Raw genomic sequence first — 23,888 nt, 5'->3', positions numbered from 1 at the left:
GGAGGAAGGAAGGAAGGAAGGAAGGAAGGAAGGAAGGAAGGAAGGAAGGAAGGAAGACAAAATCACAAATTTTGCAGGAACATGCATGGAATGAGAAACTGGTACACTAAGTGAAGTAACAAGACTCAGAAAAACAAAAGACATATGTTCTCCCTTATCTGTGGGTCCTAGCACCAAATCCTTATATGTGAGTATACATCCTGATGTAACAGCAGGAGTCAGGATAATGGAAAGGAACAAGGGAGGTAAAGGGAAAGAAAAAGCCCGAGAGGGGGAAATTGGGAAAAGGGGGCTATTTACCTGGGAAGGGAGGAGGGAAGGCTATACAAAGAACCTAGGCTAAGGTGGAAGGAGCTCAAGAGAGGGGATAATAGGAGATAGGTATTACCAAGGGGAAAATGGTGTACTTTAACTGGATGAGAGTAACTAGATGGGAGGAGGTTAGACAGGGAGAAATAAGAGATAAATAATGCTTATAGTGTTAAAAAAACCACAGGGAATGTATTAGTTTAAAAGCTGCTGAAAAACACACATACAACATCTGTACATGAGTGCATGTGCATAGCTAACAGACATGTAACAAGAAACACAGTGCCAGACAAAAGAAGCCTCCCTTCAAGTTGTTCGTCTGGATAGTTGAAGAGACTCCCAAAATAACATAGGCTATTGCGACAGCCCTTCATTACCTCCCAGAACTTGAACAGAAGACCCTATTGCTGAAGATAGGACATACTTCGGACACAGGATTTGGAGTAATGGAGCTGGAACTGACCTCGAAGCCTCCTCCCTGAAGTCTAGCTCTCATAGTTTTGGAGGACACTATGCAAGTTATGAAGGGAGAAAATCAGTCAATGGTCCAACCCAGCTCCAAAGTCTAGTAACTAAAATGACTTGGCACAACAAACTATTGGTGCAGGAGTGGCACTTTTATCTTTGGGGATAATCAACAGCTACCTAATTGGACTTAAAGCCTACTCAATGGGAGGGAACTCATGTGTGGCACATTTCTGTTCTAGTTTGTTTCTCTGTTGCTGTGACAAAATACTCTGACCAATACCAACTTGGGGAGGAAAGGATTTGGTTTACATCTCCGAGGTCACAATTCATCAAGGAGCCCAAAGTAGGAACTAGAGGCAGGAGCCGAAGCACAGGCCATGGAGGAACACTGCTTACTGGCTTGTGCCCCTGGCCATGCTCAGCCTCCTTTCTTATACAAGACCACCTGCCCAGGGGTGACACTGCCCACAGTGGGCTGGGCCCTCCCACATCTCTCAACAATTAACACAATACCCCAGTTGATGGTCCCTCAACCCAGGTGTGTCAAGTTGACAACTAAAGCTACTCAGCACAATAAACATCGCCAAATACACACAGCTGAAGAGGTGGCAGATCCTAGAGAAAACCCTACGTCTGTCACATCCCCAGACAAATGTAATTTCTTACTGTATGCTAAATATGTTTGCAGACAAGTATACCAGTCACCACTCAACAAAGAAGCTTCTTTTTGTAACAGATGGAGACTATATCATAGACTTCTACACCTGGTCACAGACAGAGAATAAATGTCTGTGAGATGCCCAGCCCTTAGTGACACATCTACAATGGAACCTCTCCACCTAAGATGCATGGAATAAAGTGGAACAGGATAGCGAGAATACCAACGCATTTCTCAACTCTCACCAGTGTAGCTTCCTCATGCAACAGAGGGCGATGAACTTCTACAGAAGGCCACAACTGCCCAAAGTGTAAAGAATAAGAGCCTACAGAGTGTGTGTCCCTGGACAGGACTCCTATATTAAACCTCACCCAGCCAGTGTTCAGGGACCATTGTGGAAGAAGGGGTGGAAAGATCATAAGAGCCAGGGATGGCATATAACCATAAGGAAACAGAGTCCTCCAGGCTCCTCAACTTGCTCATATGAACTGACATCAATGGCAACAGCATGTCCAAGACCCATGCAAACTCAAGACAAAAACCAGTATAGAGCTAGGGAAATGGGCAGGAGGTAACCTTAGCAGAGGAACTGTTTACAGCTGATCACTACTGGGTAAAGGAGAAGCAATCTTCTCTAAGGAAATGATGCTAAACACACTAACCAGGTTCCAGTGCATGAACTCACACCCAAAGACATCTAGGTACAAAAACTTGACTCAATAGACCTTAACATATATGACAGAATGAATGAAATCCTGTGGGCAGGCTACGGGGGAGGGGGTACAGCTAGGAAAGGATGTAAATATGATCAAGACGTACTGTATGATATGCACAAAAATTCAATTTAAAAAATACACTGAAGAAACAAAGCTTTCCTCTCTAAGTCTGTTTTGATCAATGTTTCATCACATAATAGAAAGCTAACTAGGACACTTAAATTTAAAAACACTGTACTATATAAAAACTGAATAAATCGTGCGTGCACACACACATGTATGTGTTCAGGTGCACTGTGTATGTGCCTGTGGAGGACAACCTTGGGCAACATTCCTCAGGAGCCGTCCAACCTTGTTTGTTTTTTTTTTAATATTTTATTTATTATTTCTATTTTATGTGTATGAGTGTACTGCCTGCATGTATGTGCGTGCACCCGTGTCGTGCAGTGCTGCGGAGGTCAGAAGAGGGCTTCGGATTCCCCTGGAACTGAAGTTAAGGACGGTTCGCAGCTGCCATGTGGGTGCTGGAATCAAACCTGGGTCCTCTGCAAGAGCAGTCAGTGCTCTTAACCATTGAGCCATCTCTCCAGCCCCCCAACTTTGTTTTTTGAGACAGGATCTCTCACTGGGACCTGGGCTTGCTGATTAGTCTAGGCTGGCCAGCTAGTAAGCTTCAAGAACCCACTTGGCTCCACCTTCCCAGCACTGAAGCTGCAGGCGTGTGCCACCACGGCTCTTCTGACTCAGGTCCTCATTGTTCCACAGCAAATGCTTCATCAGCTGAGTCACCAACGCCCTCCTCAAGCCCTAAAGCAAAAAAATTTTTATGAAATGCCTGTAATCCCAACACTTGGGAGATGGAAGGAGGATTAGGAACAAAACAAAAACAAAAGCTGTAAGAAAACCCAACACAAATCAGACAGAACCCCACACTCCAGAAACCTGGCATTCCCCATGATAAGAAGGGCTTCCCTGCAGCTTCCAATGTGAGGGAAAAGCAGGCGTTTGCCTCTAACCAGAGTGGTCATTCGACACTCCACACAGTGACACTCAAATATTCCCACACAGAAGGCATCAGGAGTGCTGCCTTTGCATACAGAAAGCAGCAGATTTGGTTTGGTCAAGTTCCCAGTGATGGGGCACAACAGACCAAGCCCTTTTATTCAACCAACATACCACCTCTACTTTTCCAGTGGCACCATGCTTAGATCATGAAGTTATCAACACACTATAAAGGATTTCCTCTAATTTAGGAGTTAGAAAAATCTTCATGGGGGCTGGAGAGATGGCTCAGCAGTTAAAAGCACTGGCTGCTCTTGCAGAGGACCCGGGTTCGATTCCCAGCACCCACATTGCGGCTATAAGCCAGCCATAACTCCAGTTCCAGGGGTATCTGACACCCTTTTCTGACCTCCACAAGCATTGTATAACATGGGCACACACACATGCAGGCAACATGCACACAAAATAGAAATAATTTTTTTTTTTAAAGTCTTGAGGGGGCTGGAGAGATGGCTCAGCAGTTAAAAGTGCTGACTGCTCTTGCAGAGGACCCGGGTTTGATTCCCAGCACGAACCATCCTTAACTCTAGTTCCAGGGAAATCCGAAGCCCTCTTCTGACCTCCGCAGCATTGCACGACACAGGTACACTCAATTACGTGCAGGCAATGCACTCATACACATAAAATAAATAAATAAATAAATAAATTCTTAAAAAGTCTGGTTGGCCTTGATTATTCAGCAAAGGAGCCACTAACCAGCATGTCATGAGTTGTTCCTCCCAGAGAGCAGAGCAACCATCTGCCCTGGAGAAGAGCAGCTCCACAACCTGGCCCTGTCTATCTGTGGATGCAATTGCAACATCAGACAAAAGACTCTTGTTAGTTATTTGCTTTGTCACTGGTCATCACTTCCTACCATGACTTTAGCAGCAGGCTACCCATTTGGTCCATTTGAACCCTAGCCTCTGCAGCGCAACAGGGGGTGTTAGCTGTCACTGTGCAGGCACTTGGGCCATTTACTCACACATCTTTCAGAGAACTTGGAATGGCTGCAAAACTAAGCTTGTGTAGGTGGTCTCACCTGGAATGGGGCATACAACAGGCCAATTTCACTCTCAGCCACCGCATAAAAACCCAACCTCAAAAATCTTGATCTACTTAATGCTTTGTGTTTTCTTCTCAGCTAGCAAGTTTGTAAGAGAAAAAAGATGGCCTCCAGAGTCATTAGTGTGATGGAGACTCAGGCCGATCACCCCTGTCAGAATGAGCACCTTCATTTTAAAAAAATTATTTCATTTTAAGTATATGATTGTATTGCTTGCATGCACGGCACTTAAGTGCACCCGTGCCATGCAATGCCCACAGAGGTCAGAGAGGGTGCTGGATCCCCTGGAAGTGGAGTTAGGGACGGTTGTTAGATGCCACGTGGGTGCTAGGAACCGAACCCAGGTCCTCTGAAAGAGCAGCCAGTGTTCTTAACTGCTGAGCCCCAAGATCCTTCTTTAAAAAAAAAAAAAAAAAAAAAAATTTTATTGTTTTATTTTATGTGTATGTATGTAATTGCCTGCATGTAGGTAAGTGTACCCATGTTGTGCAGTGCCCGAGGAGGACAGAAGAGGCTGTCGGATCCCCTGGAACTGGAGTTAGGGACAGTTGTTAACTGCCATGTGGGTGCTGGGATTCAAACCCAGGTCTTCTATAAGAACAATCAGTGTTAACTGCTGAGCCATCTCTCCAGCCCTGAAATCCTTCATTTTTATCACCATCTTCACCTTAGGCTTTAAAAAGAACTTTTTCCCTTTAGCCTGTAAGTGGTATCAGGCTCAGCAGTCAGGGGAATAAAAACACAGGACGATCCTAATTTGCAATTATGAGTACACTAGTAAAATTATGACTCACACTAGTAAAAGTGCAATTCACAACTGCTAAAAATAAACCAACCTACAAAGGAGGCATACAGAAATTCAGATAAGAATCCACAGAAACAGCATGGTCTGTGCAGATCCACAATGCAGATGAACTCCAAAAACACACATTGTTAAAATGCAGTTAAAATAATAAAGAAATCAAGACTATTTTTACCTGTTTGGTAAACAAAGTGAGCTAACACCGTGTGTGCAGAGCCAACACTGTGCAGAGCAGATAAAGGAGTCACTTTCACACACTGATAAAAGTTTCTTAGAGAGGAACTTAGAAATATCTATTAAATTCAGAGCTTTGCACTTAGCAGTTCATAGTCAGTGATACCATACACACAAGAATACTCCTTGAAGAGATATTTGACTTAGGGGGAGAGGAAAAAAAAAACAAAACCTTTCCAAATATGGTGGTAAACACCTATAATCCCAGCATTTAGGAAGCAGAAGCAGGAGGGTTGCGCAAATTTTCAGACAAACCTAGTCTATACACAGCAAGTTCCAGACTAGCCAGGGCTCCTGAGTGATATCGGTCTCAAACAGCCAAAACAAAAACAACTTCCAGCCATCTAAATCCTCAGTAGCTACATAAATGGAACAGTCATTGTGCAGTCAGTCCCAGAGCCACTCAGAGCAGCACAGTGGGCCTCCTGCTGTGCCCTTCCCCCAGCTGGACTACACAGGGGAGGTTAACAGGCACCAGGGCTCAGTGTGTTCTAGCCCATGTTTAAAAGAAGGAGAGGAATGTGCATACCTACATGATTAATTGTACAGGAGGGCACAGTTCTGGGAGCCTGTGGAAAGCCCAGAAGCCAAGTTCAAAAGAGAGAAAGATGGGGGGGGGGGGATATGACACAGAATGAAAAGAAAACTAAATTTTAATTTTTTGCTATATTCATATTTTTAAAATTTTCTATTGTATTTTTGTGTGTTTCATACAGAAAATCATCTTTATGCCCCCTTCCCCTTTGGCACCTCCCATAAGCCACCCAAAGGGGTTCATACCTCCTTGTTCACCTAAGGCCTATCATGTAAAGTTAAGTGTCCCTAGATGTCCTTCAGTGCAAGTTCATCCACTGGGGTCTAGCAGCCTATCTAGTGTCCCTCCCTTTAAGATCTGCTCTTCCTCACCCAGCAGTGAACAGCTTCCAGTAATTCTTCAACTAAGATTGGGGCCTGCTGTTCATCTCCACAGTTTTGTGGGGTTTGGCTGCTTAAGTCTACATGGGTCTTGTACATGCTGACACCATTGCTGTAGGTTTTGTATGATAAGAGTCCCAGGCCCCTGGAGGACTATTTCCATATGGTCATGCACCTCCTCTCTGCCTCTGTTTACAATCTTTCTGCCCCCTCTTCTGCAATGGTCCCTGAGCCCTGGGTGGGTGGACCTTAATGTAGGAGTCCTGTCCACTCTGAAGTTTTGGCCATTTGTGACCATCTGGGCCTCTGTTGCATGGGGGAACTTCATCGATGAGAACTGAAAGATGCATTAGTGCTCTCTTCATCCCTTGGTCCTATGTTCCGTGAGCCTTAGGTTAGAGGGTGCATCCTAGATGTGCCTTAGACTTGGGTAATTCATAGACAATCTGTGTGTGTGACCAGTTGTGGAACTCTGTAATTATTTCTGTCTCTTGAAAACGAAGCTTCTTTCATGGGTGGTGACTGGGATACTTGTCTATAGATTTAAGGATCCATATTATGTTGGTCTAGGGATGTGACAGCCTTGGAGTTTTCCCTGAGCTCTATGACCTCTCCAGCTATATGTATTTGGCTATATTTATTTTTTATTTTATGTGTATGAGTGTTTTGCCTGTGTGTATGTAAGTGCACCATGCGTATGTAGTGTCTGTGGAAACCTGAAGATGGTGATACATCCCTGGAACCGGAGTTACAGATGGTTGTTAGCCACCATGTGGGTGCTGGAAACTGAACCTGGGTCCTCTGCAAGAGGAGCTAGTGCTCTTAACTGCTGAGCCATGTCTCCAGCCCCCTGAAAACAGTTTTTAAGAACAGTTTCATCAGTATAACCAAAAGTGAGTTCAAATTCAGCACTGGGAGCAGAGTGCCCAGGGACGAGCACAGCCTCTGAAGGACTCAGCTTCCCTGGACTACTGAGTGCTGTTTCTATTTATTTTACTCATACCTGACACTATCCCAATCCTTAAATTCTGCAAGTCTAAGAAGTTTAGGGACCACCCATTCTGTGGCTGAACTGTCTGCAAGGACTGGGCCTGCTCTCAGGGCCTGCTCTGTGTTCAGTGGTGACTGTACAGGCACAGTGGAAATCTCTGGAAGCCTGTGAGCCTCCTGCAGAGGGGACAGCTGAGTGCAGAGCGGAAACAAAGGAGACACAGCAGATTCCTGGGGCTGTGACAAGTTACCTCCACAAAGAAACAGGCTGCAAGGGCACCCCTGCTGTCAGAACTGGGAATCTAAACAACTTTTCAAGAGATCAAAATGTATGAAAAGCCCAACAATGAGCACCTCAAAGTTGAAGTAATTCAATTTTGTAAAGTTATTATAAACTGTTATGTCCCAATGCTCACAAAATAAAAACAAGTATTCAAAAATAAAAGATAAGCATGAGTAATTGTACAATAAATATGTATAAGTTTTAAGACAGAATTTCATTGTCAGGAAACAGAATTAAGCTTGGAGAGAAACCTAGTTTGTCTGTCTATGGTCAGCTCACAGGACACAGGTGCCTGGGTTCCCTCAGGAAACACTAGTGAAGAATGTTTTCACCCAACACGCACACACCTGGCTTTCTGTCACAACAATGCTTGCCTAGGTTGTCTGGAGCCCACATGCTGAGCAATTGGAATTTGAAAGTGAAAAACAAAAAAACAAAAAACAAAAAAAACCCATCCCAGCATTTGGGAGGCAGAGGCAGGGAGATCTTTGTGAGTTCAAGGCTAGCCTGGTCTACATAATGAGTTCCAGGCCAGGCCAGCTGGGGCTACAGAGAGACCTAGTCTCAAAAAGGCACACCCCGAAAAACAAAAACACCCAAAACCATTTAGCACCAAAATAATCAAATACTTAAGTGTAAATCTAACAAAATATATACCCAGTTGAACGGAACAAATGTGGAGAGATTCTATGGTCACAGCGGGGACGACCTGATATCACCTCTCCCGAACCTCATCTACAGATTCAACAGTTCCAACCAAAATCTAAACAAAGGGACTCTTAAGAAGAAGCAAAAGTATAGACCTGGCCAACCCCCTGTGGCAGGGAGAACACAGGCCCCAGTGGGAAGTCACTGCAATTGCTTTGTTAGATGGAATTGATGTACCTGCTAAAGTACCAACCAAGCATTTGTTTACACCCATAGGTTAAGTTATTTTAGCAGTTACTGTTTAGATGTTTTTGCTTCTTGCTGTGTTTTTACAGTAGATGGAATCCCACTGAAACTGGCCAACAGTCCATGGAAAACAGATGATGCAGAGACCCGAAAGCTCAGTGCCTTGCCACAACGGGAGGAAGATCATCCCATACCTACCACCGCCTCTAAGGCTCAGGGACTTTTTCAGAAGTGGTTGGCGGAAAGAATGTAGGAGCTGGAAGAAGGGGTGGAATGTTAACCAGAAATGTCCTCCGACCACTATGCCAGCAAGCTATAGTCATATCTTCCCACGCTAATCAAAAGGAGTCGAGGGGGGAATCAGCTACCCCTCCCACCCAATCAGTTGACCTTAGCTGCTTGTGGGAGGACGGGCAAAGGATATAATAAGCTGAGAACACCAAGAGACGCCTCTTTCACCATTTTATGTGGCTGTCGGGAGGTCACAGGATCAGTATTTGAGTGTGGACTTTACAACAAGGCCGTAAATGTGGAGTACCCGCTCTTCTGTAAATAAACCCTTACCCTATGCTCTCTTAAAAAATAATAATAATGTCAGGTGTGGTAGCACACACCTTTAATCCCAGCACTTGGGAGGCAGAGGCAGGCGGATCTTTGAGAGGTCGAGGGCCGCCCGGGCTACATTTTGAGGTTCAGGACAGCCGGGGGTCCAGGGGGGTCCTGTCTCCAAAAGAAAAGAAAAAAAAAAAAACAAAAAAAAAAAAACCCATCCCAGCATTTGGGAGGCAGAGGCAGGGGGATCTTTGAGAGGTCGAGGGCCGCCCGGGCTACATTTTGAGGTTCAGGACAGCCGGGGGTCCAGGGGGGTCCTGTCTCCAAAAGAAAAGAAAAAAAAAAAAACAAAAAAAAAAAAACCCATCCCAGCATTTGGGAGGCAGAGGCAGGGGGATCTTTGAGAGGTCGAGGGCCGCCCGGGCTACATTTTGAGGTTCAGGACAGCCGGGGGTCCAGGGGGGTCCTGTCTCCAAAAGAAAAGAAAAAAAAAAAAACAAAAAAAAAAAAACCCATCCCAGCATTTGGGAGGCAGAGGCAGGGGGATCTTTGAGAGGTCGAGGGCCGCCCGGGCTACATTTTGAGGTTCAGGACAGCCGGGGGTCCAGGGGGGTCCTGTCTCCAAAAGAAAAGAAAAAAAAAAAAACAAAAAAAAAAAAACCCATCCCAGCATTTGGGAGGCAGAGGCAGGGGGATCTTTGAGAGGTCGAGGGCCGCCCGGGCTACATTTTGAGGTTCAGGACAGCCGGGGGTCCAGGGGGGTCCTGTCTCCAAAAGAAAAGAAAAAAAAAAAAACAAAAAAAAAAAAACCCATCCCAGCATTTGGGAGGCAGAGGCAGGGGGATCTTTGAGAGGTCGAGGGCCGCCCGGGCTACATTTTGAGGTTCAGGACAGCCGGGGGTCCAGGGGGGTCCTGTCTCCAAAAGAAAAGAAAAAAAAAAAAACAAAAAAAAAAAAACCCATCCCAGCATTTGGGAGGCAGAGGCAGGGGGATCTTTGAGAGGTCGAGGGCCGCCCGGGCTACATTTTGAGGTTCAGGACAGCCGGGGGTCCAGGGGGGTCCTGTCTCCAAAAGAAAAGAAAAAAAAAAAAACAAAAAAAAAAAAACCCATCCCAGCATTTGGGAGGCAGAGGCAGGGGGATCTTTGAGAGGTCGAGGGCCGCCCGGGCTACATTTTGAGGTTCAGGACAGCCGGGGGTCCAGGGGGGTCCTGTCTCCAAAAGAAAAGAAAAAAAAAAAAACAAAAAAAAAAAAACCCATCCCAGCATTTGGGAGGCAGAGGCAGGGGGATCTTTGAGAGGTCGAGGGCCGCCCGGGCTACATTTTGAGGTTCAGGACAGCCGGGGGTCCAGGGGGGTCCTGTCTCCAAAAGAAAAGAAAAAAAAAAAAACAAAAAAAAAAAAACCCATCCCAGCATTTGGGAGGCAGAGGCAGGGGGATCTTTGAGAGGTCGAGGGCCGCCCGGGCTACATTTTGAGGTTCAGGACAGCCGGGGGTCCAGGGGGGTCCTGTCTCCAAAAGAAAAGAAAAAAAAAAAAACAAAAAAAAAAAAACCCATCCCAGCATTTGGGAGGCAGAGGCAGGGGGATCTTTGAGAGGTCGAGGGCCGCCCGGGCTACATTTTGAGGTTCAGGACAGCCGGGGGTCCAGGGGGGTCCTGTCTCCAAAAGAAAAGAAAAAAAAAAAAACAAAAAAAAAAAAACCCATCCCAGCATTTGGGAGGCAGAGGCAGGGGGATCTTTGAGAGGTCGAGGGCCGCCCGGGCTACATTTTGAGGTTCAGGACAGCCGGGGGTCCAGGGGGGTCCTGTCTCCAAAAGAAAAGAAAAAAAAAAAAACAAAAAAAAAAAAACCCATCCCAGCATTTGGGAGGCAGAGGCAGGGGGATCTTTGAGAGGTCGAGGGCCGCCCGGGCTACATTTTGAGGTTCAGGACAGCCGGGGGTCCAGGGGGGTCCTGTCTCCAAAAGAAAAGAAAAAAAAAAAAACAAAAAAAAAAAAACCCATCCCAGCATTTGGGAGGCAGAGGCAGGGGGATCTTTGAGAGGTCGAGGGCCGCCCGGGCTACATTTTGAGGTTCAGGACAGCCGGGGGTCCAGGGGGGTCCTGTCTCCAAAAGAAAAGAAAAAAAAAAAAACAAAAAAAAAAAAACCCATCCCAGCATTTGGGAGGCAGAGGCAGGGGGATCTTTGAGAGGTCGAGGGCCGCCCGGGCTACATTTTGAGGTTCAGGACAGCCGGGGGTCCAGGGGGGTCCTGTCTCCAAAAGAAAAGAAAAAAAAAAAAACAAAAAAAAAAAAACCCATCCCAGCATTTGGGAGGCAGAGGCAGGGGGATCTTTGAGAGGTCGAGGGCCGCCCGGGCTACATTTTGAGGTTCAGGACAGCCGGGGGTCCAGGGGGGTCCTGTCTCCAAAAGAAAAGAAAAAAAAAAAAACAAAAAAAAAAAAACCCATCCCAGCATTTGGGAGGCAGAGGCAGGGGGATCTTTGAGAGGTCGAGGGCCGCCCGGGCTACATTTTGAGGTTCAGGACAGCCGGGGGTCCAGGGGGGTCCTGTCTCCAAAAGAAAAGAAAAAAAAAAAAACAAAAAAAAAAAAACCCATCCCAGCATTTGGGAGGCAGAGGCAGGGGGATCTTTGAGAGGTCGAGGGCCGCCCGGGCTACATTTTGAGGTTCAGGACAGCCGGGGGTCCAGGGGGGTCCTGTCTCCAAAAGAAAAGAAAAAAAAAAAAACAAAAAAAAAAAAACCCATCCCAGCATTTGGGAGGCAGAGGCAGGGGGATCTTTGAGAGGTCGAGGGCCGCCCGGGCTACATTTTGAGGTTCAGGACAGCCGGGGGTCCAGGGGGGTCCTGTCTCCAAAAGAAAAGAAAAAAAAAAAAACAAAAAAAAAAAAACCCATCCCAGCATTTGGGAGGCAGAGGCAGGGGGATCTTTGAGAGGTCGAGGGCCGCCCGGGCTACATTTTGAGGTTCAGGACAGCCGGGGGTCCAGGGGGGTCCTGTCTCCAAAAGAAAAGAAAAAAAAAAAAACAAAAAAAAAAAAACCCATCCCAGCATTTGGGAGGCAGAGGCAGGGGGATCTTTGAGAGGTCGAGGGCCGCCCGGGCTACATTTTGAGGTTCAGGACAGCCGGGGGTCCAGGGGGGTCCTGTCTCCAAAAGAAAAGAAAAAAAAAAAAACAAAAAAAAAAAAACCCATCCCAGCATTTGGGAGGCAGAGGCAGGGGGATCTTTGAGAGGTCGAGGGCCGCCCGGGCTACATTTTGAGGTTCAGGACAGCCGGGGGTCCAGGGGGGTCCTGTCTCCAAAAGAAAAGAAAAAAAAAAAAACAAAAAAAAAAAAACCCATCCCAGCATTTGGGAGGCAGAGGCAGGGGGATCTTTGAGAGGTCGAGGGCCGCCCGGGCTACATTTTGAGGTTCAGGACAGCCGGGGGTCCAGGGGGGTCCTGTCTCCAAAAGAAAAGAAAAAAAAAAAAACAAAAAAAAAAAAACCCATCCCAGCATTTGGGAGGCAGAGGCAGGGGGATCTTTGAGAGGTCGAGGGCCGCCCGGGCTACATTTTGAGGTTCAGGACAGCCGGGGGTCCAGGGGGGTCCTGTCTCCAAAAGAAAAGAAAAAAAAAAAAACAAAAAAAAAAAAACCCATCCCAGCATTTGGGAGGCAGAGGCAGGGGGATCTTTGAGAGGTCGAGGGCCGCCCGGGCTACATTTTGAGGTTCAGGACAGCCGGGGGTCCAGGGGGGTCCTGTCTCCAAAAGAAAAGAAAAAAAAAAAAACAAAAAAAAAAAAACCCATCCCAGCATTTGGGAGGCAGAGGCAGGGGGATCTTTGAGAGGTCGAGGGCCGCCCGGGCTACATTTTGAGGTTCAGGACAGCCGGGGGTCCAGGGGGGTCCTGTCTCCAAAAGAAAAGAAAAAAAAAAAAACAAAAAAAAAAAAACCCATCCCAGCATTTGGGAGGCAGAGGCAGGCGGATCTGTGAGAGTTCGAGGCCAGCCTGGTCTACAGTGTGAGTTCCAGGACAGCTGGGGCTACAGGGAGATCCTGTCTCAAAAAGACAAGAAAAAAAAATAATAATAATAAATAAAATATTAAAAAAAGAAACAAAACACCCAGAATAGCCAACCCAATATTAAGGCACAAAGGGCCATCGAAATGACTGAGTGGGTAAAGGTGCTTGCCACCAAGCCGAATGACCTGAGTGCAATCCCTGGAGCCCAGGCTGGAGAGAATCAACTCCAAAAAGTTGCCCTCTGACCTCCATACGTATCATTGCATGCAATGAATAAATAAGTGTGTCTTAGTTTGTTCTTCATTGCTGTGACAGAACACTCTGACCAATAGCAACTTGGGGAGGAAAGGATTTATTCAGCTTACAACTCCCAGGTCACAGTTCATCAGGGAGCCCAAGGTAGGAACTCAGGGCAGGAACCTGGAAGCAGGAGCTGGAGCACAGGCCATGGAGGAAAGCTGCTTACTGGCTTGCTCTCTTTGCCCCCTGCTCAGCCTGCTTTCTTATGCAACACAGGCCCACCTGCCCAGGGGTGGCACCACCCACAGTGGGCTGGGCTCTCCCACATCACTCATCAAGAAGATGCCCCACAGACATGGCCGCAGGCCAGTCCAATAGAGGCAATTCCCTGATTGAGACTCCCTCAACCCAGGTGTGTCAAGTTGACACTAAAGCTATCCAGCACAAAGTGTAATAAAAATTTTAGAAAAAGAGAACAAAGTCAGAGAACTGGCACTAGAGAGCTCTAAAGGTTGGGTTGGTGCTGACAGAAAAGAGACATTGATGGAGCAGAGGAAAGAACTCAGACACTGTCTGGAGAAAGAGCTGATCTCTGAAAAACCAGCAAACAATTCAATGGAGAAATGATGGTTCTTTTAATAAAGGATGACAAACTGGACACTGACAAAAATAAATCAGTATCAAAATTCCAGATAATGCTGTACGTTAATAGCACCTTTAATCCCAGGACTCAGGAGGCAGAGGCAGGCGAATCTCTGTGAGTTCAAGACCATCCTGGTCTACATAGAGTTCAAGGCCAGCTGAGGCTATAGGGAGACCCTGTCTTGAAAAGGGAGGGGTTGGAAAGACAGCTCAGGCTTAAGAGCACTGGTTGCTCTTATAAAGGACCTGGGTTCAGTTCCCAGCACCCACATGATGGTTAACAACAGTCTGTAACTCCAGTTCCAGGGGATCTGATACCCTCTTCTGAGATCCCAGCACTGAAATTTTAATAAAGTTCCACTACTGCTTGCTTTTTGACATGCAGTCTAGGGATCAAGCGTAGCTCCTTATTGACTGGGCCATCATTTCCTCAGTCCCATAATTTTAAAACCTAAGACAGCATGGCAGTGGCTTAAAACCTGATATATAATGCTGGGCATGGTGGCACATCTGCAGTGCTAAGCACTGCAGAAATGAAGTCTAGCCTGACGTTCTAGATTTCCAAAGCACAGCAGAGTGATTATAATGCAATCCAAAACAAAACAAAACATAAAATACCTCAACCAGACACACAGACCAAGGGAGAGATCCCACAACCCACATATTTACAGCCAAGAGATTCTTGACAAAGACACTAACACACAAAGTGGAGAAAGGTCAGCTTCCTTAGCCAATAGTGCTGAAAAAAGTGGATGTCCGTATCCAGAAGAATGACCTCCACCCTATCCCTACCCTCTACAGATCCAAATGTAACACAAGAAACCATGAAATTCTTAGCACACAGGAAATGCACTTCAAGACACTGGCACAGCAATGCTTTCTTTGAATGGGACCTCAAAAACACAGGTAACAAAAGTTGACAAATATGATCAGGTAAAACTAAAATCATGAGGGGCCCGGAGTACTGACAAAGTAGCAAAGTAGCAGAAACAAGGGTCACCCTGCCTCCAAACAGCGAGGAGAGGACCTACTCCAGAAAGTTGTCCCTTAAACCTCCACACATGCGCTGGGGCACACAGGGGACACTGAACAAACATCACATATGCACAGCAGACAGGCACTGACAACAGACCAAAGAAACCATTCTACCAAAGTCCAATTTAGTAAATCAGTGAGTTTACTGGGATTACTTACAAAAGAATGGATGACTCAAAGGCAGCTGCCATCACTGAAAAGCCCACCCCAGCATGGACGCCTCATGAAAAACTGCATCCCTGGCGCTCTCTGAAGAACTTGTAGGCAATTCAATAGGCTGTAGAGTCTCCTTACTGCTTGTGTAGCAACCCTGGGGAGATGAGGGCCTCCTGAGTCCTGTAGGTTTCAGGGATTTCCTGAGATTATATAAATTTTTACTTTCTGAGTTTCCTGGTCTCCCTTTAGGATGGAAAAGCTTCAGTTAGGAAGCTAATATATAATACTATATATACACACACTCTTAAGTAAAAATCTTTATACACACACACACACACACACATATATTTTATGTGTATGGATATATTGCCTGCATGTGTGTAAATGTACCCGTGTCATGCAGTGCCTGCTGAGCTTAGAAGAGGGCATCAGATTTCCTGGAACTGGAGTTAGGAAGGTTGTTAGTCACCATGTGGGTTCAGGGAATTGAACCCAGGTCCTCTGCAAGAACAGTCAGTGCTCTTAAGCAGAGCCAACTCTCCAGTCCTGGAGATCTCTATGTAGACCAGGCTGGCCTTGTACTCAAGAGATCAGCCTGCCTCTGCCTCCCAAGTGCTGAGATTAAAGGTGTGAGCCACCATGCCCAGTCACAAGTAAATATCTTTAAAGATTTATTCATTTTTTTCTTTATGTGTATCAGTGTTTTGCCTACATGTATGTATATATGTGCATGTTTCTCTTATTCACCATGTATATGCAGTACCCAGGGAGACCAAAAGAGGGCAACAGATCCCCTGGAACAAGAATTACTGGCAGTTTTGAGCTGCTATGTGGGTGCTGGAAACCAAACCCAGATCCTCTGCAAGGGCAGCATAGTGCTCTTAACCATTGAGTCATCTCTCTAGCCCAAAGTAAGTAAAACTTTAGAATAAACATCAATTCTGTGCAAAGGAAATCATCAACAGAATGAGACAACCAACAACCTAGAGAACAGGAGAATATGTCAATTTGCCTCTGATGAAGGACTAATATTCAGAACACATAAACTCAAACACACACAAAACCTCAAAATAATAAAATTTAATGGACAAGCAGCTGGGTGTCAAGGCACATGCCTTTAATCCTGACATTCAAGAGGCAGAAGCAAGGCCAGCCTGGTCTACCCAACGGGTTCCAGGCCAGTCAGGGCTACATAGTAAGACCCTGTCTCCAAAAAAAGTTAAAACAATAAAAAAAAGGAAATGGACAGTCTGAAGAGCAATTTGTCAAAGAAATACAAATGGGGGGCCAGACAGATGCCCAGAAGCCCAAAGCGCTGGCTGCTCTTTCAGAGGACCTGAGCCAGGTTCCCAGGACCCATGTCAGACTGCTCACAGCCACCTGTAACTCTGGCTCCCGGGGCTCTGACACCCTCTATTGGCTTCTGCACACATGTGGTCTATCCTCATACAGACACATAAATAAAAATAAATTGTTGTTTTTTTGAGACAGGGTCTCTGTGTAGTCACAGCTGGCCTGGAACTCACTATGTAGACCAGGCTAGCCTCAATTTCAGGGAGATCCTCTTGCCTCTGCCTCCCAAGTGCTGGGATTAAAGGTGTGTGCCCCCTCACCCAGAAAATAAAAAGAAAGAAATAAAAATGGCCAACAAATATATTAAAAAAATGCTCAATATCATTAGCCATAAAAGAAATACAAATCGAAACCATAAACAAATATACTTTCCCTTCAGTTTCAAAAACTATTGTCAAGGCCCGGTGTGGCAGTGCACGCCTTTAATCCCAGTACTTGGGAGGCAAAGGCAGGTGGATCTGAGTTCGAGGCCAGCCTGGTCTACACAGCAAGTTCCAGGCCAGCTGGGGCTAATGGGAGACCCTGTCTCAAAAAGACCAAAACAAAAAAACAAAGCAAAACAAAAAACTACTGTCACAAAAGAAAACAAGGGGCTGGAGAGATGCTCAGCAGCTAATAGTGCTGGCTGCTCTCGCACAGGACCCAGGTTTGATTCTCAGCACCCACATGACAGGTAACAACCTTGCCTGACTCTAGTTCCAGGGGATCCAGTGCCCACTTCTGACCTCCAAGGGCACTGCACAACGTGGGTGCACCTACATACATGCAGGCAAAACCCTGATACACATAAAATAAAATGTTTTAAAAAAAAAATCAATGCTGGTGAGAAGGTAGAAAAAAAGTCTTATACACTGTTGGCAGGTTACGTGTAAATTACTGTGGCAGTTTATGGACACCAGTGTCAAGGTTCCTCAAAAACTGCAAATAAGCCAAGTGTGGTGTCACATGCCTTTAATCCCAGCACTCTGGAGGTAGAGGCAAGCAGATCTTGGTGAGTTTGAGGTCAGCCTGGTCTAAATATCTAGGTCCAGGACAGCTGGGATAACAAAGTAAAACTATGTCAAGAAAACAAAATAGAAAAAACAAAAACAAAAATAACTGCAGATAGATTTACTCCTGAGCTATCACTTCCCAAAAGGAGATGAAATCAGCATGTCAGAAAGACGCCTGCCCGTCTTTGCTGCAGCACTATTCACAAAAGATAGAAAACCGATCCAGGTGCCTGTCCTGAACGAACAAAGGATGTGGCACATCTATTCAGTCAAAGAACGAAACCTAATTATCTGTAGCAGAACAGATGGAACTTGAAGGAAACAAGTTAAAATAAACCAGACACAGAAAGCAGATACTGCGGAACTGGAGAAACGGCTCAGCAGTTAAGAGCGTTTGCTCTTGCAGAGGCCCAGGTTCAGTTCCCAGCAGCTACATGGCAGCTAACAACCACCCATAACTCCAGTTCCAGGAGATCAGATGCTGCCTTCTAGCCTCCACGGGCACTGAACACATGGAACACTTTACATACACGCAGCCCAAATGCTCATACACATAAAATCACAAAAAATTAAAATAAAAAAAATACTGTTAAGTTCTCTTTCACAAGTGAATGCTTTAAAAAAGGAAAAGTCAATCCGCAGGTAGAATAGTAATTACTACAGGATGAGAAGGACAGAGGAAGACTGGACAAGAGCCAAAGCAGGTGAAAGGAACACGTTCTACCGCTCCAAAGGCTTAGTAAGTGACCACACTCCATGATAACCTCTTACAGACTTCACGAAGTAGGGGAGAAGTTTGCAGACTTCAAATATAAAGAAATGATGAGGTGTCTCTGTAGGTAAACGTGCTTGCTGCCAAGCCTTGTAACCCTGGGATCGACATGGTGGAAGGACAGAACCAACTCCCACAAACTTGTCCTTTGCCCTCCATACATGTGTACACACACACACACACACACACACACACACATTTTTTTTAAAGGTTTTTTACTTTTTAAAAAGAAATGATGAGGAGGGTTGCAGATCTAGCTCTGTGACAGAGTGCTTGCCAGACACATGCACAAGTCTCTGGGTTAATGGTCACACTCAACACACTGCATGCATGTGCTGAAATGGCACTGTATGTCCATAAATGCACACACTGTGATGGCAATCATTTTGAAATGCTTACGTGGATTAGAGCCCTGAATGTAAAATACAAGGAAGGCTATGGCACTTCAAGAAAATAGGGCAAAGGAAACTCTGGGTGGCACTGGGTTTGGTGAAAATACTTAGACACAGTAGCAGAAACACAATCCATGAAAACAAAAACTGGTATACTGGACTTCATTAGGAGTAAAACCTTCTGTTCTAGGAAAGGTCCTGTTAACAGAATGGAAGAAAAGTCACAGGCTGGAGAGCTGGGTGTGATGGCGCATGCCTGTAGTCCCAGCACTTGGAAGGCAGAGGCAGGCAGATCTCTGTGAGTTCAAGGCCAGCCTGGTCTACAGAGTGAGTTCAGGCCAGCTGGGACTATGGGGAGACCCTGTCTCAAAAAGACCAAAAAAAAAAGTCACAGACTGGGGAAAAAAAACTTACAAATACACATCGGAAAAAGGATTTGTATCTGCAGCATATACAAAATGCATACAAAGAACTCCTAAAATTAACAAGAAATCACATAACCATGAATCAAGACAGGCAAATGAACTAAGCAGACACTTCATCCAAGATGCACAGATGGCAGTCAGGTGTGGTGACACACACTCACAGTCCCAAGACTGGCTTGTAAGTGCAGAAGAATCAGGAGTTCAAGGCCAGCCTGGGCTACAGGAAACCCTGTATATATGGAAAGTAAGCATGTAAAGAGATGCTCCATTAGCTTTGTTAGGCACTGCAATTCATCAGGTAGCAAGACATACCTACTAGTAAAAGAGGAAAGACCTACAGGAGCTGAAGCGCGGCCAGAGCACTACCTGTTAGAATGACAAAACCCAAACACTGACAGCACCAAATGCTGGAACCTTGTGGGGTCAAAGACTCAGTTCACAACTGGTGGGAATAGACAGCAGCCTCAGAAAACAGGTTGGCAGATTTTTACAAAGCAAAACATGATTTTAATATATGATTCAAAAATAATACTGAGTGAATGAGGTATGGTGGCACACAACTGTAATCCCAGCACTTAGGAGTTAAAGGCAAAGGACTGTAAATTCCTGACTAGCCTGAGCTAGCATACACAAGACCCTGGGTTCAGTCCCCAACATTGCAAAAAACAGTAAAACTAAAAACAGGTACTCACTGGTGTTTGCCCAAAAAATGTAAAAATTGATGTCCACATAAATGTTTGTGGTGGCTTTATTCATAACTACACAGTTTGGAAGCAATCTTGAGTCGTTCAATCCAGGTGAAGAGACACACATACTATGAAATACCATGAAATGCTGTGTGGGGCAGAGTGGAAGTTCTGCAGCCTCAAAGAACAAGCAGACAGACTGCTTAGTGAAAGAACTCAATTTGCAAGCTGGGCATGGTTGTGGTTCCAACACTCTAGAAGCTAAAGCAATGGGGGTGAGAGAGACAGCTCAGCAGTTAACAGCACTGGCTGCTCTTGCAGAGGAACCAGATTCCGTTCCCAGCACCCACATGACAGCAAACAACCGTCTGTAACTCCAGTTCCAGGGCATGTGACACCCTCTTCTGACCTCTGGGCATTGCAGGACATGGGTGCACTTACATGCATGCAGGCAATACACTCACACACATGAAATAAAAATAAACTAAAATGTTTTAAATAAAAAAACAAGCCAGGCGTGGTGGCGCACGCCTTTAATCCCAGCACTTGGAAAGCACAGGCAGGAGGATCTTCTTGAGTTCGAGGCCAGCCTGGTCTACATAACAAGCTCCAGGACAGCTGGGGCTACAGGGAGACCCTGTCTCAAAAAGACAAAAAAATAAAAATTAAAATTAAAAAAAATAAATAAATGAAATATGGGCTGGCAAGATAGCTAACCGGGTAAAGATGCTTGCTACTTGGTGACCTGAGTTTGATCCTCGGGACCCACATGGTGGAAGGAGAGAATCAACTTCCAAAAGTTGTCCTCTGACCTTCACATTGAGCACAGTGACACATGCCCAAACCAAAATAAGCAAATGTAAGAAAAAAATTAAAAGTTATCAGGGCATGAAAAGTCATGGAGGAACAGATAACACACAAAGCCATTCTGAAAGGTTGTGTTCTACACAATCCCAACTCTGAGCTGCTGGGAAAGGCAGCGCTACGGAGATGGAAAATCAGAGGTTGGTGGGGGCAGACAGTAGAACAGAGAGGTTGTAAGGCAACAGGACCATTCTGTGTGAAGCCGGAAGGGTTAGGGGTACGTAGTTATGTATCTGTCAGACTCATAAAATGCACAGTGCAAAGCACTGGGACTTCCCTTGACAATGCTGCACTAGAACTGGTTCATCACAGCTTCAAGGACGTTCCCCACTAGCAGAAGCTACCGACAACCAAGGCTAGATACCCAGAAAGCCTCCACTGTCTGATACTTAAAAAGGTGCTCTAAAGGAAAAAGGACATTAAAGTGACCTTAATTCTGCTGCTACCATTATTAGCTCAGTTATCTAAGGAAACTTGAAAGTCATGCCTCCTACCTACAAACCTTTCTATATCCACACCCCTCTCCAAACACACACACACCTTTTTGAGGCAGTCTCACTATGTAGCCCTTGCTGGCCTGGAACTCAGAACAGACCGCCTCAAACTCAAGAGATCCCCTGCCTCTGCCTAGGATTAAAGGAGTGCACCATCGAGCCCTGCTTTAACTTCTCACTTTCAGGATTAAAGTGCTCCCTCTGTACACACGTGACTCTTCCATGCTCTTCCCCATATTGCTAACCCCTCCCCCTCCTGGATTTACTGTGTTCTATTCTCTAAAACTTACTCAAGTTGCCCCACCACCCAAAGCTTCCTTAGACTTTAAATTCCTTCTCCCGGCATCCAATCTTCTAATCCTTCTCAAACAGCCACACCCCCTACTGGGCTTCTCCACTTCTCACCACACTGCAGTGCCATCCTAAGAGCTACCCTAAGGAGCACACTCTCTAGTGCTCCCCCAAAACTTTCAGTTCCAAATCTAGGGTACCCGGAGGCACCCCTTCAGCATGCAGCACCCCTGGCCCTACCCACCTCCCAGAGACTCACTCCCTGGAGAGCAGTCTCCTAAGGTCTCCAAGGCGTGTCTGTAATCCTTCCTGTCCCAAACTGTGAGTCTGTGCACTATGCCACGAGGCAGTTAGTTCTCTATGTGTCTACCCAGATTCCCCAGGTTCCACACCTGCCCAACCCACCGGCTGAGCTGCAGAGACCTCAGCACTCAATCCTTGAGCCCTCTTCCTCTGCAGTCTCCTGACCTAACCACACAGCAGACTGCCTTGTACAGTTCCAGATCTTTGCTCCTCAGAGCTCCTTCAAGCTCCCAGTGGAAACCATGGCTCAGCAAGCACATTTCCTCTCCAGGGACTCTGGAATGGAGATCAAGGCACCTGAACCAGGAAATCATACATGGCTGCTGTCCGGTGGGAATGAAATAAATAGAACCCTATGACAGCCAATGCATAGCCAGGAATGAGGCTCGAGGCGAAAGACTGAGCTTTGCTGCCTGGCCAAGCTTGGCATGGTGACTGACCAAGTTTCTGACTTCTGCATTCTGTAAAACATCATATGCCTCTCAGAAACATGCTTTTGTCTGTTTTTTCTGCCCACCTGGTGAGTTTCAGTGGACTTCTGTACTTGCAACCAAATGACTGCTAAGACATTTTTCTACATACTAAAAAAAAAAAGTGCGGCCAATTAAACTGCCATTGGGATATGTCTTGATGTCAGAAATGCTAACAAGTTGCCAGATGTGGCACACACCTGTGACCCCAACACTTGGGAGGCAGAGGCAAGAGAGCCCAAAAGTTTGAGGCTACCTAAAGCTACAGAGTGAGGCTCTATCTCAAAAAAAAAAAAAAAAAAAAAAAAAATCAGAGGGGAGGAGGGGCAGAACCAGGCAGGACGGAAGCAGCAGCACGTGGTGCACCCACTATCCCCAGCCCACAGTGGAGCCCCTCCACAATGGCCAGTCATCCCACCCTCCTCTACGCACCTTCCAGACCAAGGCAGACAACTCTGCATTCGTGGACCAGCCTGAGGAAACGCAGAGCCAGTTATGAGCCCACCATTCTTTAGCTTCTCATGGTGTTTGCCGTATCTCCCCAAAAGACTATAAACTCAGCAAGACTCAGACTTTTCCAACTCAGAGTCCATACAGATAATAAACACTAAAAAATCCATTTAATTTGAAAAAAAGAAAGGCTCTATTTAATCAGAAACCCAAACTTCACTAAGCTTGAGTAGGGAAAGATTTCAAATAATTTAAGACATGAAAAGAAAGATCACTTTAATGCCAGCACTCGGGAGGCAGAGGCAGGTGGATCTTTGTGAGTTCAAGGCCAGCCTGGTCTACATAGGACAGCTGGGGCTACAGGGAGACCCTGTCTCAAAAAGACAGAAAGATCACTTTACAGTTCTTGCTTTTCAGTGAGGGAAAGGACTACTGTAAAGCCAGAGGGAACGAGATGAATGGAGAATCGTGCTCCCATTACCTATCCGGGAAAATGCAAGACCCCCAGGAAGATGCACCCACCAGAGTGGTCAAAATTCAAAGGACTCACAATACCAAGTGTTGGCAACCATGTGAGCCACTGGTGCCCTCAGAGTCTGAGCTGTTGGCACATCAGTCAGGGAGCCAAGTGTGCCAGCAGAACACATGTGTAAGGTATGGATCCAGCATACCACCAGCCACCAACACATGCAACAAACACCCATGTCCAGCAGAATGGATAAGCTGCATTGCGCTCATGCTGTGGACCAATGGAGATGGACCTGTCAGAGACTGCCCAGCTGAAGCAGCCAAGTACAAAGACAGACAGCTCACCCACCTTATCTGAGGTCATCTGACCTCATCTGCACAAAGTTCAGCAACAGGTAAAACTGATCTGTGGCAAGAGGTCAGAGGTGCTCTCACCTCTGGTGGGGGGAAGCATAGGACAGGAAGGCCAGGAACTTCTTTTATAGGGTGTGAGTGGTGCCATTTACATAAGGATGTGTCTGGATAAAAATGCGGTGAACTCTGGAGATGGCACCTGGTCCCCAGCCCTCCCCTCCCAGGACCACCCTACCACGTGGAGCAGTGTCATTCTACCGGCAGCATTCAGAAGCCACCTGCCCACAAGGCGCAATTCTAGATGCCCTCAATGGGACGGGCTAAAGCTTGACCCTGGCAGGAAGGACCTATCTGGGAGGACCCTGCTCGGTGGACCTATCTGGAAGGACCTGCTCAGGACATGGGTGGGAGAAACTAGCCGGGAGGGCCTGGCCAGGGGGAATCTACCTGAGAGAACCCTGGCCGGGTAAAACTACTTGGAAGGACCTAGCCCGGAGGGCTGGGCTAGGAGGACCTGACCGGGTGGAACTACCTGGAAGGACCTGCTCAGGAATACCTGGTGG

The 23,888-nt window shown here is 46.2% G+C and overlaps 1 protein-coding gene across 1 annotated transcript in view; it reads right to left on the bottom strand.

Annotated features, from left to right (window-relative positions):
* Ube3c (ubiquitin protein ligase E3C) overlaps positions 1-23,888 on the bottom strand; it is a 126,886-nt gene that overhangs the window by 102,571 nt on the left and 427 nt on the right. The window lies entirely within an intron of this gene.

This window comes from Nannospalax galili, unplaced genomic scaffold (genome assembly GCF_000622305.1).
Source record: "Nannospalax galili isolate Female #2095 unplaced genomic scaffold, S.galili_v1.0 scaffold302, whole genome shotgun sequence".
Taxonomy (NCBI): Eukaryota; Metazoa; Chordata; class Mammalia; order Rodentia; family Spalacidae; genus Nannospalax; species Nannospalax galili.
The sequence above is the reverse complement of the archived record's forward strand: the minus strand, read 5'-3'. Positions and strand labels throughout refer to the sequence as shown.